Source organism: Salvelinus fontinalis, chromosome 10 (genome assembly GCF_029448725.1).
Source record: "Salvelinus fontinalis isolate EN_2023a chromosome 10, ASM2944872v1, whole genome shotgun sequence".
In the NCBI taxonomy this organism is placed as follows: Eukaryota; Metazoa; Chordata; class Actinopteri; order Salmoniformes; family Salmonidae; genus Salvelinus; species Salvelinus fontinalis.
In genome coordinates this window covers 9,464,240-9,485,093 of record NC_074674.1, presented here as the reverse complement: position 1 = coordinate 9,485,093, position 20,854 = coordinate 9,464,240, and positions in this window count along the sequence as shown.

The following is a 20,854-nucleotide window of genomic DNA, read 5'->3' as shown; positions in this document are numbered from 1 at the left end:
ACGAATGAGCAACTTTAAATGAGTCCTGAATATTGTCACTGCTATGATAAGAAATAGCCTAAAAGTTCAGAAAATACTATAATATAGAATAAATGTCCAATAAAATCAATAAGATTCAAATCATATAATTGCCATTGTCAAGATAAAAACGGGATCAAAGGTAATATAAATTCAATTCAAAATGCATTATTTGTCTGAAAAATATGGTGTTTACATTATGCATACGGGACTACACCGACCTACCACACGTCTGGGTTCAGCTGCATGCTGATAAATTGCACTAATCGATGTTAGTCTTTTTTCGGCATAGACCAAAATGTGTCAACTTAGTAACGTTACTGTCTGACAAACAAGTGCTTTTAAAAAGTAGCTAGATGTGTTACCTAACAAATTAGGTTACTTGGAAAAGTGTGGACGTGGCCGAAATGTATACACCTAATTGGGACATAAAAAATGTAAATTCAGTAATGAACAAAATGACGCTATTATTTAACACACTGTTTAATTTCGATTATCCATCATGCTTTATTTCAAGTTTAAATAAACAGTACCATTCCCTAATATTTTTTAAAACAAATATCAAACTTAAAAGGCTATATAATCTATACAATGACTGCCCCCATTTCTGCCACTTTTATAAGATTCCTTGACGGTTATTTATCAAACAGTCTTGTAATTAGTATTATTATGCTTTTCACATATCCTATGTGTAGGCCTATTTTCATAAATATGTGTGAATATGATTATGATAAAACGGTGCCTTAGCGCCATGCAGTGGTGGGATACATTTTCAAATAAAATACTTTTGAACCTAGAGGGTCAGAGACTACTGTACATGGAGCTAGTTGATTTATTGAGCACCGTGTGTAACCCGTTTCTCAGTGTTGTCGTAGGAGGTGTAATTGTATAACATTGTATTAGTTCACTTTAATAATGCTATTCTAAATCTGATCTATTGCGTGCTGATGTAGGCCTATCTAAATAAATATGTATTAGCAAAAGTGTGTGTACATTTTTAGACAGTATAGCCTACAGCTTACAGTATTTGTTTGATGAAAAATACGCTATGTAATGTAGTTGGGTGAAATGTCTACACTTTTCAGTTAATCATAATAAGAGCATTGGTCCATTGACATATTCTCAAGTTTTAAGGGTATTTAAATGTCCAATAAAGTGTCTCATGAAAATAATCTAAACAAACTTTGATTCATCCCAAAAGTCTACATTGATGTAGAAAATGTAAAAGCTACAAGTCTGTAAAAAAAAATCTATTTGAGAAAAATGGGGTCGATCATGTAAAATTGTTAGAATAACTTCCGCTCTCCTCGCCAATTGCTAAGAAAACTCAGAAACCCCTGCATCCTATATAATGACCCAGGCAATTTTAGCTCCACGAGACATGTGCTGGGGAAAGTAGAAAATGTTCAAGGAGACCTTTTGAGAAACTGTTTTTTCTCTCAAAAAGTTTGAACAATTTCAGATGCCACGCTGTCGGAGATGGTCTTCAAGTAATGACGGCTGCGGTGTTGGTGGGCGACTGACTGGGGGTTTTACCAACTCTGGGTTTTAATTTTGACACAAGCAGTTCTACCTAACCCGTTTTTTTAAATGCTTATTAATTTCTGATGTAATATGTTCTAATATAATAACGTTATGTATTAATTGTTCGTTTTTTCTAAAAAAAAAACATTCATGTTTATACATCTTTATTGTAGGCTATTGTATATTTACTTATTTTTGCATAGCCGAATGAAGGACTTTTTCCTCGTTTATTTTGCATATCCTGATTGTTAAATAAGTAAACAGTGATGATATCAAAATGTCAGTGAAATATCTTCTCACACAACAAATATCAAAGTGTCCGTCTAAAATAAACAGATTAAATAAATAAAATCAACTACATTTCAAAGGAATATATTATTTAATTTCGTTGTTTAGGCATATAAAATTATAGGCTGTGAATTAACATTTATAAATTAACAACAACTAGCTAGTGTAGCCTAATTTAAGTTGTTCTTGTATATTTCATGGTATAAAAATGTACATTATTGAAGCTGATTAAATTGGAAAGCAGTGTTAGTGATAATAAAAAAGAACAATCTCACCGTGGAATATCATTTAGCTCCCGTAGTTCTTGTCAACCCAATAATGTATGCTTGGAGTCGCTTATCTCTGTCCGCATACCTTCAGCAAAGATTTTTCTGCCACAGTTTCAAAATCAATTGCGGCACAGACATTCAGGTATCTAATATCACTTCCACGTCTTTTTAACTGTTTAGACATTTAGGAGATACGGGTGTGAAAAGTTTTCAAAATTAGGGTTGCAAAATAGGCTAAATCAGTTGTAGGAAAAATATAATTTAATCTGTTTTTATTATTCTATTTTCACACCAAAGAAACAGAAATAGACTATGAACTGAAATTAGGTGAATTGTGCATATTATAATACTTTTTTGGAAGGCTTTCAAGTTATGCGTACAGTAGGTAGAAACAATCCCTTTGTTAAAATCCTATGGTGATTTCTTTTTGAACAGGTCAAGGTGAAATCAAAACAACAAACTGTTTGTCTTTATCCATCTTGTCTTATGTTCGACCATTCATTACAGCCAAACATATCCTGCAACATTATTCTCAGCTAACAACAGCATGCACTCTCCACAGGCTGTGAGGACCCACAAAACAACCTAGGGCAATGTGTATACACTGCATATACAGTATGAATATAATGTGCATTAAATACACTGAATTCATACTCTGCTATGAGCTATGGGGTCATACAATAATACCCTCCAATCAACATCAAATGCTTTCAAGTTCTCAGAATTCCCTCTTTGTTGGAGATAGTCTACATTCATTGAATGAATCATCAAACTGGCCACAGACAGCATAATAATTCTCTCTTCTTTCTCTTATTTTTCAGGGTATTTTTTCATGGAACCTTTTTTCCCACCATTAGAATTAGATATGGAATGGAGCAGAGGAGTCTAGAGTGGCGACGGTTCCTCACTAACGCCTGGCCGGCCGGCAGAAAGGAGACACCCCCATGTGCAACTGTTTAAAAGAAGAGAGCGCTCTCCATCTTCCTTTGTCAGAGGCCCGACTGACAGTGGGACACATCTGTTGCATAGAAATAGAGACTGCTGACTAAAAACATAGGCAGTCATAGGGGCTGCCAGTTTAAAAAGAGAATGTAATGGTAGAGTAGGATGTCCAAAACATTAACCTCACTCTCCAACAGGTACAAGATAACAAATTCTCTCCTTTACCCTTCAGTGCACGGCATACTGCACCTTATCTATCAAGCGTGTATCTGTCTGGGTCTGTGTCTGTCTGTGTGTATGCACATACGTGTGTGTCTGTTTCCGTGCATAGGTGTGTGTGTGTGTGTGTGTGTGTGTGTGTGTGTGTGTGTGTGTGTGTGTGTGTGTGTGTGTGTGTGTGTGTGTGTGTGTGTGTGTGTGTGTGTGTGTGTGTGTGTGTGTGTGTGTCCGTGCGTGCGTGCGTGTGTGTGTGTGTGTGTGTGTGTGTGTGTGTGTGTGTGTGTGTGTGTGTGTGTGTGTGTGTGTGTGTGTCCGTGCGTGTGTGTGTGTGTGTAGCTCATGTATGTGTGAGCAACCGTAGCTACCACGTCTACAGTACTGTTTCTCTTCTGTCTCCTTGCCATTTGATCTGGGAGCAGAGAACCTTTCCTTTGTGTTCCTTGTTGTGTTTGTTCACTTGAGTGAAAAATACATTTTTAGGGGCTCATTTCTCCTCTCAGTTTACCCTACAACGGCTGCTTGGTGATGCTTTTATGATTAATAAGGCCAAATTAAAACCAGAGAAGGCAGATAATAGAGAGGGGGGAGCTACAGTGATCTGCTAGAAAGCATGAGAAACAAGGCAGGATCTGTGGGATGGCTATTTCTGCTATCGATGACTTGCTCTTCTCTAATGAAGCTTGTTGAAAAAGATAAATGGATGTGGTGTTATTGTAATGAGTGTACAGACTTCCACTTTAAAGTGCTTTTAGACAAACAGTGGGCCGATAGCACAAGGAAACAATGCATTTTTTGGTTGCATGTCAGTCATTGTCGTCATCAAGGCACTCTAGCAACAGTATTAATCTATCAGTTTAAATTATTTTGACAAACATTAGTGTTGTTTTACAGTGCAATGCCAAATGCCAACCCAAATGAGGTAGAGAAAATAAAACATGCAAATTCTCTGCTTTTAGTCATGCTTAGTTGATTATCTTTTAAATATAGTTCTGGGGAATATGCAAGGATAGAAAGCTAGTTAATAGATCATTATATCTTCCTTGTTGCATATCTATGTAATGATCAAGGGAAGATCCTGGCTATGATATCAAGCACGTTTTCAAATGAAACTTGAATGGACTAGCAGAGGAGAGACAGAGAGACAGAGAGACATATTTTCAGGAGATTGCAGTGTAAGTGCCTGCAGCAAGACCTTGCATTTATGTGGCACTCTGAATTGGTGCCTCGCTCTGTGGGTGTGTGCCCATGGGTGTGTGCCCATGACAGTTTGTGTGGTTACACCCCTTGTTCATTTCAGATCCCATTAATTAAGAAAGAACATCATGTGAAATAATTTGAATCCGAGCTACTGCAGTGTGGCTTATAGAAATGTAATGGCTCATCTGTCTCTGTGTGATCTGTTGGACAACAACTCTCCCTTGTGGAGAAATAAAGCACTGCTGGAGTACAAAACAAGGCAATCCCCACAGTCAATTGTCCTGTGGTCTCAAAAACATAACCTTCAGGATCCAATTTCATATGTCAAATCCTTTCTAATACTTGAGTTTAATTGAGTTTGCCTGGAACAATGGTGTCAATAGACTAATCCCAAAAGTGCAAATTCCAAACTATATCAAGCTCGTTAACGTATTTGACTGTTGTTTACTAATAACAGGCCTTGTATTGTTACTGACTTACAGAGTTTTAGAGGGGTTTCCCTTCACTTAACATCTGTGGAAATCTGGATGTTCAATGTTGATGTAAAGATTTACTGTAACAATGTGCTCTAATCTAGAATCCTAATGTTCACCCATCTCAGGAGCACACACTCAGGACTATCCTGATCAAATTATTTGTGCTCGACTGTTTGATTAAATCCATGAAAACAAACATTTTCTTTTTGGTCTTCATTTAAGGTTAGGGTTAGGCATTAGGGTTAGCATTGTGGTTAAGGTTAGGTTTAAGGTTAGGATTAGGTTTCAAATCAGATTTTATGACTTTGTGTCTGTGCCAACTAGTGGACACTCTGCAGAGCTGCCTCCAGAACAAGATTCATGATGAAAAACACTAACCTGTGTTTTTTCATCACATACTGTACATCCCCTCATGACTACCACTTAACCCATTTCAATAAAACCAGGAAAACAGAATCCATCTCTTTTGCCAAATGTGCAACCCGAGCCCCAGATTCCCCTCAAATGTGTCAAATTCCATTCAATAAGAATCTCAACATCCCAGCTGCCTAAGCGCTCTCAGGTAAATCTTCACTCGGTGCATTATCAGAGGGGATTAATTCGCTTCAATATTTTATTCCCAGAGGAAATGACAGATTGTTTTTGCGTGGAGCCTATTTGATGTTGGCTCAGAAGAGGCTAATACTCTGGGCTTTGAAGTCCCCAGCGCTTTTATCTCCCTCTATTTACTTTGGCTGAAGTGTTAAGTGGAGTTTTCATTTGGCCTGAAGGATGTAATAGCCTGCGAATGAGAGATTTACAGGAAGGGAAACTGCAACTCTGCCGCTGCGCACTCCTTTTAGGCCCCGGAAACGAAAACAATTTATGCAAATGTAGAACAGAGTCCGAAAACACTTGCAGACAAAATCAGATGTTTTCCAACAGGCTGCCAAATTGGCAGATTTTCCATCGCTTCAACAGGGAGCCTGTAAACAAAAGCTTTTGATGGCTCTCTGCTTGGAGAGGAAGCTTTGCAGGAGCTAGTCCTTGTAGCCATCTGGAAGATAACACAGGCTTTAGACTGCCTGGCTGGCAAGCCTCACACAGGGAGACTGGAGATCGATCTTAGGAAATAATATTAGGGCGAATATAAGATACAGTACTTTCTCTTGGAAAACTGTGATGTTTCACTAGGATTTGGGGTGTGTTGTTCTTATTTTTGTCTCTATGGGAGTTAATTAGTTTACAGAGATGAAATATCATTACACTTTTGAATAATAAGACATCCATGTTGATAATCTTTTATCATATTATAGTTTATAGACAGGTTTCCCCATGGCGGCCTGCTGGTTGTTATATTTGCCCCCCCAAGTTTTTTGAGCCCAAAAAGTATATATATATATATATATATACAGTGGGGAGAACAAGTATTTGATACACTGACGATTTTGCAGGTTTTCCTACTTACAAAGTATGTGGAGGTCTGTAATTTGTATCATAGGTACACTTCAACTGTGAGAGACGGAATCTAAAACAAAAATCCAGACAATCACATTGTATAATTTTTAAGTAATTAATTTGCATTTTATTGCATGACATAAGAATTTGATACATCAGAAAAGCAGAACTTAATATTTGGTACAGAAACCTTTGTTTGCAATTACAGAGATCATACATTTCCTGTAGTTCTTGACCAGGTTTGCGCACACTACAGCAGGAGTATCAAATACTTGTTCTCCTCACTGTATATATATGTGTGTTAATTATTATTTAGATTTTCATGGCTGTGCATAAAAGACTGTAAAGACACCAGGATATCAGCTCCAACTGATTAAAATGTTGGAAATCTGTTCCCAAGCATTCCCACACATAATACAGACACGTGATCGTATACAAATGTAAGCAAGATTTGAAAATATTATGTTTTAGTCAAAATGTAATCATGTTCCAGCCCCCCGTTCATCCACTCAAGAAAAGATTGTCCCGCGGCTAAATCTAGTTGCTGATCTCTGCTATAGAAGATGCTGAGGTCTAACCCTTTAAGGTGATGCTTTACAAGTTGATCGCTGACCATCTTACAACAGGTAATGATTTTAACTGTACACATCAGTAACTGAGGCACATAGTAGACATGAGGTCAAGGTGAATGGCCAGCAGTGGAGGCTGCTGAGGGTAGGACGGTTCATAATAATGGCTGGAACGGAGCAAATGGAATGGCATTTGATACCATTCCACTTATTCCACTCCAGCCATGAGCCCGTCCTCCCCAATTAAGGTGTCACCAACCTCCTGTGATGGTCAGCCCCTGCCCCAGAACGGGACTGACTGACCCTCTACAGTGGTCATAAATATTCAGACCATTCAAATATGACCTTCTGGGGCTAACTGCCTTTGAACAGCAACATCTAAAACGTGTCTGTGCAATAAATACGAAAACAATGTGAAGCACGGAGGAGAATCCTGCCATGACCCTAAGCAGCAGACCCTTCAGATCATAGCTCCAGTCACAGTCAAGTCCAGGGTGTCTGGCGGGGTGCGACTCACAGAGACCAGAGCCCCTCTTCTAGCCATTGCTACCCTGACGCCGTGCCTCAGTATATGTGTGTCTGTCTGTCTGTCTGCATGAGCGGCCCTTTGGTGTTGAACTGATGATGAATCAAAGTCTGCACCTGTCACCTTATAAACCCCACAGACCCCCAAACTACTCCAGCCCAGACTACCCATGCCCCCCTCCAATGCTATGAGCATCAACCCTGACCTACCGCACGGCTCCAGTCCCTCCCCTGACCTCTCTGTAACCCCCAGAGTATCAGGACTCAGCTCCAAATCGGACCCACCACGTTGTCCCCGGCCATGACAGACGCCACACAGACATCCGGAGCTGGGGAGACCCCTGGTCCTGGACAGACAGAGACACACAGCCAGCCAAACAGACAGACAGACCACCAACTCTAAAGTGTGGTGTGTGTGTGTGTGTGTGTGTGTGTGTGTGTGTGTGTGTGTGTGTGTGTGTGTGTGTGTGTGTGTGTGTGTGTGTGTGTGTGTGTGTGTGTGTGTGTGTGTGTGTGTGTGTGTGTGTGTGTGTGTGATGGGGCATGTTCATCCCAGGTCCACGAACACATACACACACACAGGGGCGCACACACACACACACACACACCATCTCCATATCCACACCAAAACAGTGAAGCTACAGCCCCCAGCTGCCTCCACATCTGAGGAAGAGGTGATGTCAACACAGCACATGGCTATCTCACTAAAGTCACACCTGAAACAGTCTAACAGACCACCTGGAGCGACAGCCTGCCTGACTAAAGAAAGAAGGGCTTGATAAGCTCTGTTCACCAGGCTCTGTTTGGGAACAATGTACCAGGCAGGAGTACAATGTGAGAAGAGGGAGACAAAAGTTTTTCACACTTGAAATGTGAATGTCAGGGCAGTCTGTCTTATCTTCACCTTGCTTTTGACAACAAACACTATTGTAGGTAACATGTATAAACCTAGGTCAATCGAACAGTACACCCAATGGATGTTCTATAGATGATAATACTATCAACAAACCACTAACTGCAAATCTGTTGACACCCAACAGCTTGGTTAGGGTTAGTTTAGGCATTACTGCTGTAAGTACAATGTATTACTATAGGGTTAGGGTTGAGGGTGAGGGTTGAACTGGGATGCGGACATGAAGCTACGGTTTGGGTTAGTGGCCACTTAGTTGTAGAGGACTATCCAATCTATCTTTTTTCAGAAGTCGTTCCTTGTTTTCCCTGCAGCCTCCACATTTATAATCTAAATACACTAAATCTATCTGCAAATTATTCATATTTTGTTGGGGGAAAGGATACAGAGGGTTAACAATATTGAACCTCTATAGTGACCTCTATACGGTACCATTATAGAGAACCTTGTCCCTCATTTAGGCAGACGTTTTTCAGAAGGGGATAAAATGTAATTGAGTGCTAATTGTATTTGCGCTAACAGCCACATTTTCAGGGCAGGTCTTCGGTTGTATTGTCCAGTCTGGAGGCTATTTGACTGCAGCCGCGAGTTGTGGTGAGGCACATACTGTAGCAGGTGAATGAACATGTCCTAATAGGCCATCTGTGGATAGCGCAACAACTCAATTATTCAACTTCCTCTCGGCGCGGCCGAACCGTGGCCATTAGATAACCTTGCCACACCAGGAGTGACTCTTCAGTGCTTTTCACCAGACTTCGTTGTCCTCCTCCTCCCTGTGCCTGCTGCCTTACAGCTTGACTTTTCATTTGACCCTGAGTCTCTGACCTCCACTCTGGCTGGAGGGAGAATCATTAGGCAACACTTCCGTGCACTCATGCTCCTGAGTCCTGCACTCTCCGAAACACAACAGCACTCCTCCCTTCTAACCTGCACTCTAAAGCCACAGGATGTGGTGCTTTAAAAGAATTAGATACGCTGACACAAAAAGGGTGCACCTTGAAAACAGCTGGTCCTACAGAAGGTATTTTCCTTTCATCTGATTGATTAGAATATATCTAATAGACATGCTACTAAGCAGGTTTCTACAGCTGAGCTGCACCCCGCGGCATTGCCACCGATGGACCCTCCTTTGTGTGATGAGTTGAAGACATGCAAAGGCAGGACAACGTCTCAATCAGCACGAGGTCGACTTAATCAAATTTCAGTGTTGCCGCTGGCCTGGAGCTTACAGTAGCCTTCTGCTGGGTTGATAGATGGCTCATTAGGTAAGTTGTGATTAAGAGCTGGCATTTTGATGGGTCATTGATGTGGGAACACCTTGTTTTGCATACAGAGCGTGTGACACTGCCCGGGCCCCGGCAATCTGTCTCAGTCTGTCACGGACACAGACAACTGTCTCTGAGTGTCACTGCTAATGTGAAGGTCAATGTGACCACAAGATATTCCTCCAAAAACATGAATTACATAGGAAGTGTCACGTATACTCCCTCTCCGGCCTCTAGGTCATCAGGCTGCTGATTATCCCGCACACCTGTCACCATCGTCTCACGCACCTGCGCCTCATGACACTCACCTGGACTCCATCACCTCCTTGATTATCTTCCCTATATCTGTCACTCCCATTGGTTATTTCCTCAGGTGTTATTGACTGTGTTTTCATGTCGGTGAGTTGTTTGTGTTTTGTGTTCATTGTTTCTTTTATTTATTAAAACACTCACCCCCTGAACTTGCTTCCTGACTCTCAGCGCACTCGTTACAGGAAGTCCTGACCTGTGGCACAGCAAAACACATCTACAATATGTGTACAGTATGCACTGTGTGTATATACATATATATTTATGAATGAAAACAGTGAGGTGCAAGGCAACTGACACTATCAGTCATGTTTCTGTTTTGTTTCAATGAGTCAGAAACTGAACTGTATTTGTTAGCACAACGGTGTCATACTGATAATCATCTCTGATAAGGGCTGATGAAGATATGATGTTAATGAGAGAACAAGCTGTGTCTGAGTGGAGGGCAGTCTGTAATGTGGAGGGCAGCTCTCAGCATGTCTCCCACATAGTCTGTAATGTGGAGGGCAGCTCTCAGCATGTCTCCCACATAGTCTGTAATGTGGAGGGCAGCTCTCAGCATGTCTCCCACATAGTCTGTAATGTGGAGGGCAGCTCTCAGCATGTCTCCCACATAGTCTGTAATGTGGAGGGCAGCTCTCAGCATGTCTCCAAAATAGTCTGTAATGTGGAGGGCAGCTCTCAGCATGTCTCCCACATAGTCTGTAATGTGGAGGGCAGCTCTCAGCATGTCTCCCACATAGTCTGTAATGTGGAGGGCAGCTCTCAGCATGTCTCCCACATAGTCTGTAATATGGAGGGCAGCTCTCAGCATGTCTCCCACATAGTCTGTAATATGGATGGCAGCTCTCAGCATGTCTCCCACAGAGTCTGTAATATGGATGGCAGCTCTCAGCATGTCTCCCACATAGTCTGCAATGTGGAGGGCAGCTCTCAGCATGTCTCCCACATAGTCTGTAATGTGGAGGGCAGCTCTCAGCATGTCTCCCACATAGTCTGTAATGTCGAGGGCAGCTCTCAGCATGTCTCCAACATAGTCTGTAATATGGAGGGCAGCTCTCAGCATGTCTCCCACATAGTCTGTAATGTGGAGGGCAGCTCTCAGCATGTCTCCCACATAGTCTGTAATGTGGAGGGCAGCTCTCAGCATGTCTCCCACATAGTCTGTAATGTGGAGGGCAGCTCTCAGCATGTCTCCCACATAGTCTGTAATGTGGAGGGCAGCTCTCAGCATGTCTCCCACATAGTCTGTAATATGGAGGGCAGCTCTCAGCATGTCTCCCACATAGTCTGTAATGTGGAGGGCAGCTCTCAGCATGTCTCCCACATAGTCTGTAATGTGGAGGGCAGCTCTCAGCATGTCTCCCACATAGTCTCCAATATGGAGGGCAGCTCTCAGCATGTCTCCCACATAGTCTGTAATATGGAGGGCAGCTCTCAGAATGTCTCCCACATAGTCTGTAATATGGATGGCAGCTCTCAGCATGTCTCCCACATAGTCTGTAATCTGGAGGGCAGCTCTCAGCATGTCTCCCACATAGTCTGTAATGTGGAGGGCAGCTCTCAGCATGTCTCCCACATAGTCTGTAATGTGGAGGGCAGCTCTCAGCATGTCTCCCACATAGTCTGTAATGTGGAGGGCAGCTCTCAGCATGTCTCCCACATAGTCTCCAATATGGAGGGCAGCTCTCAGCAAGTCTCCCACATAGTCTGTAATGTGGAGGGCAGCTCTCAGCATGTCTCCCACATAGTCTGTAATGTGGAGGGCAGCTCTCAGCATGTCTCCCACATAGTCTGCAATGTGGAGGGCAGCTCTCGGCATGTCTCCCACATAGTCTGTAATGTGGAGGGCAGCTCTCAGCATGTCTCCCACATAGTCTGCAATATGGATGGCAGCTCTCGGCATGTCTCCCACATAGTCTGTAATGTGGAGGGCAGCTCTCGGCATGTCGCCCACATAGTCTGTATTGTGGATGGCAGCTCTCAGCATGTCTCCCACATAGTCTGTATTGTGGATGGCAGCTCTCAGCATGTCTCCCACATAGTCTGTAATATGGATGGCAGCTCTCAGCATGTCTCCCACATAGTCTGTAATGTGGAGGGCAGCTCTCAGCATGTCTCCCACATAGTCTGTAATGTGGAGGGCAGCTCTCAGCATGTCTCCAACATAGTCTTTAATATGGAGGGCAGCTCTCAGCATGTCTCCCACATAGTCTGTAATGTGGAGGGCAGCTCTCAGCATGTCTCCCACATAGTCTGTAATGTGGAGGGCAGCTCTCAGCATGTCTCCCACATAGTCTGTAATATGGAGGGCAGCTCTCAGAATGTCTCCCACATAGTCTGTAATGTGGAGGGCAGCACTCGGCATGTCTCCCACATAGTCTCCAATATGGAGGGCAGCTCTCAGCATGTCTCCCACATAGTCTGTAATATGGAGGGCAGCTCTCAGCATGTCTCCCACATAGTCTCCAATATGGAGGGCAGCTCTCGGCATGTCTCCCACATAGTCTGTAATGTGGAGGGCAGCTCTCAGCATGTCTCCCACATAGTCTGTAATATGGATGGCAGCTCTCACCATGTCTCCCACATAGTCTGTAATGTGGAGGGCAGCTCTCAGCATGTCTCCCACAAAGTCTGTAATGTGAAGGGCAGCTCTCGGCATGTCTCCCACATAGTCTCCAATATGGAGGGCAGCTCTCAGCAAGTCTCCCACATAGTCTGTAATGTGGATGGCAGCTCTCAGCATGTCTCCCACATAGTCTGTAATGTGGAGGGCAGCTCTCAGCATGTCTCCCACATAGTCTCCAATATGGAGGGCAGCTCTCAGCATGTCTCCCACATAGTCTGTAATATGGAGGGCAGCTCTCAGAATGTCTCCCACATAGTCTGTAATATGGATGGCAGCTCTCAGCATGTCTCCCACATAGTCTGTAATGTGGAGGGCAGCTCTCAGCATGTCTCCCACATAGTCTGTAATGTGGAGGGCAGCTCTCAGCATGTCTCCCACATAGTCTGTAATGTGGAGGGCAGCTCTCAGCATGTCTCCCACATAGTCTGTAATGTGGAGGGCAGCTCTCAGCATGTCTCCCACATAGTCTCCAATATGGAGGGCAGCTCTCAGCACGTCTCCCATATAGTCTGTAATATGGAGGGCAGCTCTCAGAATGTCTCCCACATTGTCTGTAATATGGATGGCAGCTCTCAGAATGTCTCCCACATAGTCTGTAATATGGATGGCAGCTCTCAGCATGTCTCCCACATAGTCTGCAATGTGGAGGGCAGCTCTCGGCATGTCTCCCACATAGTCTGTAATGTGGAGGGCAGCTCTCAGCATGTCTCCCACATAGTCTGCAATATGGATGGCAGCTCTCAGCATGTCTCCCACATAGTCTGTAATGTGGAGGGCAGCTCTCGGCATGTCGCCCACATAGTCTGTATTGTGGATGGCAGCTCTCAGCATGTCTCCCACATAGTCTGTATTGTGGATGGCAGCTCTCAGCATGTCTCCCACATAGTCTGTAATATGGATGGCAGCTCTCAGCATGTCTCCCACATAGTCTGTAATGTGGAGGGCAGCTCTCAGCATGTCTCCCACATAGTCTGTAATGTGGAGGGCAGCTCTCAGCATGTCTCCAACATAGTCTGTAATATGGAGGGCAGCTCTCAGCATGTCTCCCACATAGTCTGTAATGTGGAGGGCAGCTCTCAGCATGTCTCCCACATAGTCTGTAATGTGGAGGGCAGCTCTCAGCATGTCTCCCACATAGTCTGTAATATGGAGGGCAGCTCTCAGAATGTCTCCCACATAGTCTGTAATGTGGAGGGCAGCTCTCGGCATGTCTCCCACATAGTCTCCAATATGGAGGGCAGCTCTCAGCATGTCTCCCACATAGTCTGTAATATGGAGGGCAGCTCTCAGCATGTCTCCCACATAGTCTCCAATATGGAGGGCAGCTCTCGGCATGTCTCCCACATAGTCTGTAATGTGGAGGGCAGCTCTCAGCATGTCTCCCACATAGTCTGTAATATGGATGGCAGCTCTCACCATGTCTCCCACATAGTCTGTAATGTGGAGGGCAGCTCTCAGCATGTCTCCCACAAAGTCTGTAATGTGAAGGGCAGCTCTCGGCATGTCTCCCACATAGTCTCCAATATGGAGGGCAGCTCTCAGCAAGTCTCCCACATAGTCTGTAATGTGGATGGCAGCTCTCAGCATGTCTCCCACATAGTCTGTAATGTGGAGGGCAGCTCTCAGCATGTCTCCCACATAGTCTCCAATATGGAGGGCAGCTCTCAGCATGTCTCCCACATAGTCTGTAATATGGAGGGCAGCTCTCAGAATGTCTCCCACATAGTCTGTAATATGGATGGCAGCTCTCAGCATGTCTCCCACATAGTCTGTAATGTGGAGGGCAGCTCTCAGCATGTCTCCCACATAGTCTGTAATGTGGAGGGCAGCTCTCAGCATGTCTCCCACATAGTCTGTAATGTGGAGGGCAGCTCTCAGCATGTCTCCCCCATAGTCTGTAATGTGGAGGGCAGCTCTCAGCATGTCTCCCACATAGTCTCCAATATGGAGGGCAGCTCTCAGCACGTCTCCCATATAGTCTGTAATATGGAGGGCAGCTCTCAGAATGTCTCCCACATAGTCTGTAATATGGATGGCAGCTCTCAGCATGTCTCCCACATAGTCTGTAATGTGGAGGGCAGCGCTCAGCATGTCTCCCACATAGTCTGTAATGTGGAGGGCAGCTCTCAGCATGTCTCCCACATAGTCTGTAATGTGGAGGGCAGCTCTCAGCATGTCTCCCACATAGTCTGTAATGTGGAGGGCAGCTCTCAGCATGTCTCCAACATAGTCTGTAATATGGAGGGCAGCTCTCAGCATGTCTCCCACATAGTCTGTAATGTGGAGGGCAGCTCTCAGCGTGTCTCCCACATAGTCTGTAATGTGGAGGGCAGCTCTCAGCATGTCTCCCACATAGTCTGTAATATGGAGGGCAGCTCTCAGAATGTCCCCCACATAGTCTGTAATGTGGAGGGCAGCTCTCGGCATGTCTCCCACATAGTCTCCAATATGGAGGGCAGCTCTCAGCATGTCTCCCACATAGTCTGTAATATGGAGGGCAGCTCTCAGCATGTCTCCCACATAGTCTCCAATATGGAGGGCAGCTCTCGGCATGTCTCCCACATAGTCTGTAATGTGGAGGGCAGCTCTCAGCATGTCTCCCACATAGTCTGTAATATGGATGGCAGCTCTCAGCATGTCTCCCACATAGTCTGCAATATGGAGGGCAGCTCTCGGCATGTCTCCCACATAGTCTGTAATGTGGAGGGCAGCTCTCGGCATGTCTCCCACATAGTCTGCAATGTCGAGGGCAGCTCTCGGCATGTCTCCCACATAGTCTGTATTGTGGATGGCAGCTCTCAGCATGTCTCCCAGATAGTCTGTATTGTGGATGGCAGCTCTCAGCATGTCTCCCACATAGTCTGTAATATGGATGGCAGCTCTCAGCATGTCTCCCACATAGTCTGTAATGTGGAGGGCAGCTCTCAGCATGTCTCCCACATAGTCTGTAATGTGGAGGGCAGCTCTCAGCATGTCTCCAACATCGTCTGTAATATGGAGGGCAGCTCTCAGCATGTCTCCCACATAGTCTGTAATGTGGAGGGCAGCTCTCAGCATGTCTCCCACATAGTCTGTAATGTGGAGGGCAGCTCTCAGCATGTCTCCCACATAGTCTGTAATGTGGAGGGCAGCTCTCAGCATGTCTCCCACATAGTCTGTAATGTGGAGGGCAGCTCTCAGCATGTCTCCAACATAGTCTGTAATATGGAGGGCAGCTCTCAGCATGTCTCCCACATAGTCTGTAATGTGGAGGGCAGCTCTCAGCATGTCTCCCACATAGTCTGTAATGTGGAGGGCAGCTCTCAGCATGTCTCCCACATAGTCTGTAATGTGGAGGGCAGCTCTCAGCATGTCTCCCACATAGTCTCCAATATGGAGGGCAGCTCTCAGCAAGTCTCCCACATAGTCTGTAATGTGGAGGGCAGCTCTCGGCATGTCTCCCACATAGTCTGTAATGTGGAGGGCAGCTCTCAGCATGTCTCCCACATAGTCTGTATTGTGGATGGCAGCTCTCAGCATGTCTCCCACATAGTCTGTAATATGGATGGCAGCTCTCAGCATGTCTCCCACATAGTCTGTAATGTGGAGGGCAGCTCTCAGCATGTCTCCCACATAGTCTGTAATGTGGAGGGCAGCTCTCAGCATGTCTCCAACATAGCTTGTAATATGGAAGGCAGCTCTCAGCATGTCTCCCACATAGTCTGTAATGTGGAGGGCAGCTCTCAGCATGTCTCCCACATAGTCTGTAATGTGGAGGGCAGCTCTCAGCATGTCTCCCACATAGTCTGTAATATGGAGGGCAGCTCTCAGCATGTCTCCCACATAGTCTGTAATGTGGAGGGCAGCTCTCGGCATGTCTCCCACATAGTCTCCAATATGGAGGGCAGCTCTCAGCATGTCTCCCACATAGTCTGTAATATGGAGGGCAGCTCTCAGCATGTCTCCCACATAGTCTCCAATATGGAGGGCAGCTCTCGGCATGTCTCCCACATAGTCTGTAATGTGGAGGGCAGCTCTCAGCATGTCTCCCACATAGTCTGTAATGTGTATGGCAGCTCTCAGCATGTCTCCCACATAGTCTGTAATGTGGAGGGCAGCTCTCAGCATGTCTCCCACAAAGTCTGTAATGTGGAGGGCAGCTCTCGGCATGTCTCCCACATAGTCTCCAATATCGAGGGCAGCTCTCAGCAAGTCTCCCACATAGTCTGTAATGTGGATGGCAGCTCTCAGCATGTCTCCCACATAGTCTGTAATGTGGAGGGCAGCTCTCAGCATGTCTCCGACATAGTCTCCAATATGGAGGGCAGCTCTCAGCAAGTCTCCCACATAGTCTGTAATGTGGAGGGCAGCTCTCAGCATGTCTCCCACATAGTCTGCAATATGGAGGGCAGCTCTCGGCATGTCTCCCACATAGTCTGTAATGTGGAGGGCAGCTCTCGGCATGTCTCCCACATAGTCTGTATTGTGGATGGCAGCTCTCAGCATGTCTCCCACATAGTCTGTATTGTGGATGGCAGCTCTCAGCATGTCTCCCACATAGTCTGTAATATGGTTGGCAGCTCTCAGCATGTCTCCCACATAGTCTGTAATGTGGAGGGCAGCTCTCAGCATGTCTCCCACATAGTCTGTAATGTGGAGGGCAGCTCTCAGCATGTCTCCAACATCGTCTGTAGTATGGAGGGCAGCTCTCAGCATGTCTCCCACATAGTCTGTAATGTGGAGGGCAGCTCTCAGCATGTCTCCCACATAGTCTGTAATGTGGAGGGCAGCTCTCAGCATGTCTCCCACATAGTCTGTAATATGGAGGGCAGCTCTCAGAATGTCTCCCACATAGTCTGTAATGTGGAGGGCAGCTCTCGGCATGTCTCCCACATAGTCTCCAATATGGAGGGCAGCTCTCAGCATGTCTCCCACATAGTCTGTAATGTGGAGGGCAGCTCTCAGCATGTCTCCCACATAGTCTGTAATGTGGAGGGCAGCTCTCAGCATGTCTCCCACATAGTCTGTAATGTGGAGGGCAGCTCTCAGCATGTCTCCCACATAGTCTGTAATGTGGAGGGCAGCTCTCAGCATGTCTCCCACATAGTCTGTATTATGGATGGCAGCTCTCAGCATGTCTCCCACATAGTCTGTAATGTGGAGGGCAGCTCTCAGCATGTCTCCCACATAGTCTGTAATGTGGAGGGCAGCTCTCAGCATGTCTCCCACATAGTCTGTAATATGGATGGCAGCTCTCAGCATGTCTCCCACATAGTCTGTAATATTGATGGCAGCTCTCAGCATGTCTCCCACATAGTCTGTAATGTAGAGGGCAGCTCTCAGCATGTCTCCCACATAGTCTCCAATATGGATGGCAGCTCTCAGCATGTCTCCCACATAGTCTGTAATGTGGAGGGCAGCTCTCGGCATGTCTTCCACATAGTCTGTAATGTGGAGGGCAGCTCTCAGCATGTCTCCCACATAGTCTGTAATGTGGAGGGCAGCTCTCAGCATGTCTCCCACATAGTCTGTAATGTGGAGGGCAGCTCTCGGCATGTCTCCCATATAGTCTGTAAGAGAAGGTAAAATTCCTAAGAAATCTCCACGTGTCATTACGAAAAGAAACTGGAAGCGGTTTGATATTCAAGGTTTTTTTACATGATGTATCTAGCATTGAATGGAATAGAATGGAATTAATCCCTGATGTTGAACTAGCCTTTTCTTACTTCCACAACGCATTCCAGGATGTATGCAATAGTCAATAGGCCCCTTTTAAAAAATTCAGGATTTAGGGCAGAGAGAACCTTTGGTTTACTGAGGAACTTACTAAAATCATAAGGGAACGAAATGCTATGTGGGCTAAAGCAAGAGGGACTGGTTTGGCAGATGATTGGATGGCTTTTAAATGTCTTCGAAATCTGGGTGTGGCTATGATCCGTAAATTGAAAGCAGACCACTACTTGAAATCTACTTCACATCATTTAAATAATCCATCCAAATTTTGGCAATTAGTGAAAGCTTTGGAGTGCAAAAAAGGTACACAGCTTCCCAAACAATTGTTGGTCGACACACAGATTGTAACTGAGAGAACCTCCATTCTGAAAGTCTTGAATCAGCATTTTATAGATGCAGGCAGTTTATTTGAAACGGTCAAAGGTATAATTGATCCCCCTATGAATTTACCTGACACCCCTGTGCACTCCTTCACCAGATTCTCCTTTTCATCCTTCTCTGTTTCAGAAGTGTGTAAAGCCCTGAAAGAAATTGGTGGAAAAAAATCCCCTGGCCCTGATGAACTAGACCCCCGCCTCCTACACCTAGCTGCAGAAATCATTGCTCCCCCTTAACATGTATTTTTAAACTCACGCTTGATGTTAAGGAAATCCCCAAGTTATGGAAATCTGCTTTTGTACTGCCTCTCCTGAAAGGTGGAGATCCTTCACTACTTGACAACTATCGACCCATATCAACATCGTCTGTACTGTCAAAGGTACTGGAGTCCTTAGTTAGTAGGCAGCTAAAGGGCTTCGTCCAAGAAAACAACATCTTAAATGGAATGCAATCAGGTTTTAGGTCTGGCCACAGCACTGTTTCAGCAACATTGAAGGTTTTAAATGACATCCACTGTGCTCTTGATAAGAAGTTACACTGTGTGTCTGTCTTTATTGATTTGTCGAAGGCTTTTGACACCGTGGACCATGCTGTGTTAGTGCTAAGGTTAAAATGTTGTGGAATTACTGGTTATGCTCTAGATTGGTTTATTTATAAATTACCTATCAAATCGTACACAACGTGTAATGGCAGATGGTTATAAATCTGAGTCCATAGAGGTGTGCGCAGGTGTTCCGCAAGGTTCTATTTTGGGCCCACTGTTGTTCATTTTGTATATCAACAACATTGGGGATCTTATTGAAACAGCGGATGTTAATTTTTATGCAGATGATACTGTTCTTTATTCAAGTGGTAATAGTTTATCTTTAGCTTTTGAAAATGCCCAAAGAGCATTTAAAATCAAACAACAGAATCTGTATAATTTACAGCTGGTTCTAAATTCAGCTAAAACAAAATGCATGGTATTTTCAAATGCCAGGCATGTTACTAATCACGTCATTGCTACATTGGCTGGACATACTATAGAGCAAGTTAAAGTGTACAAATATTTGGGTCTGTGGGTTGATGATAAGCTGAGCTTCACTGTGCATGTAGAGAACTTGATAAAGAAGCTCAAGCTGAGAATAGGTTTTTATTACCGGCATAAGGCTTGTTTTTCTTTTGAGGCCAGGAAGGAGCTGGTACAATGTACATTACGGACGGTTTTAGATTGCAGTGATGTTATATATATATATGCAGGCCTCAACCACTACCCTGAGAGCACTTGATTCAGTGTATCATGCAGCCCTCAGGTTCATTACAAATCAAAAACGTCTAACACATCATTGTGATCTCTAGAGCACTGTTGGCTGGTCGTCATTGACCTTGCGTAGGCATATACATTGGTATACACTGATTTATAAGGCCACATTGGGTAAAATGCCATTTTATCTCTGTTCTTTTTTAGGCAGGTTGGTAAATAAATATCAATTACGTTCCCATTCTCATTTGCTTCTAACAGTACCAAAAATTAGAACAGGTCATGGTAGAAATAGTTTTAGTTACTTAGCTCCGTGGTCTTGGAATTCTCTCCTGAACATTTTAAAATTTGATGATCTAGTCACGTTGGTGGAGTTTAAACACGAAAAATTGATTTGTTGTACTGTATGTGTGTTTATAGTTTTGATTAATGTTGTGTTAGTGTATATAAGTTGTTTTGCCTGAAACGTGGTTCCCCCTGCTGCTATTGGACCAGGTTTCTCTTGGAAAAGAGATGTTATCTCAATGAGAAAAACCTGTAAAAATATAGGTAAAATAAAGAAAATAGAAAAAAAATATGGAGGGCAGCTCTCAGCATGTCTCCCACATAGTCTGTAATGTGGAGGGGAGCTCTCACCATGTCTCCCACATAGTCTGTAATGTGGAGGGGAGCTCTCAGCATGTCTCCCACATAGTCTGTAATATGGATGGCAGCTCTCAGCATGTCTCCCACATAGTCTGTAATGTGGAGGGCAGCTCTCAGCATGTCTCCCACATAGTCTGTAATGTGGAGGGCAGCTCACAGCATGTCTCCCACATAGTCTGTAATGTGGAGGGGAGCTCTCAGTATGTCTCCCACATAGTCTGTAATATGGAGGGCAGCTCTCAGCATGTCTCCCACATAGTCTGTAATGTGGAGGGCAGCTCTCGGCATGTCTCCCACATAGT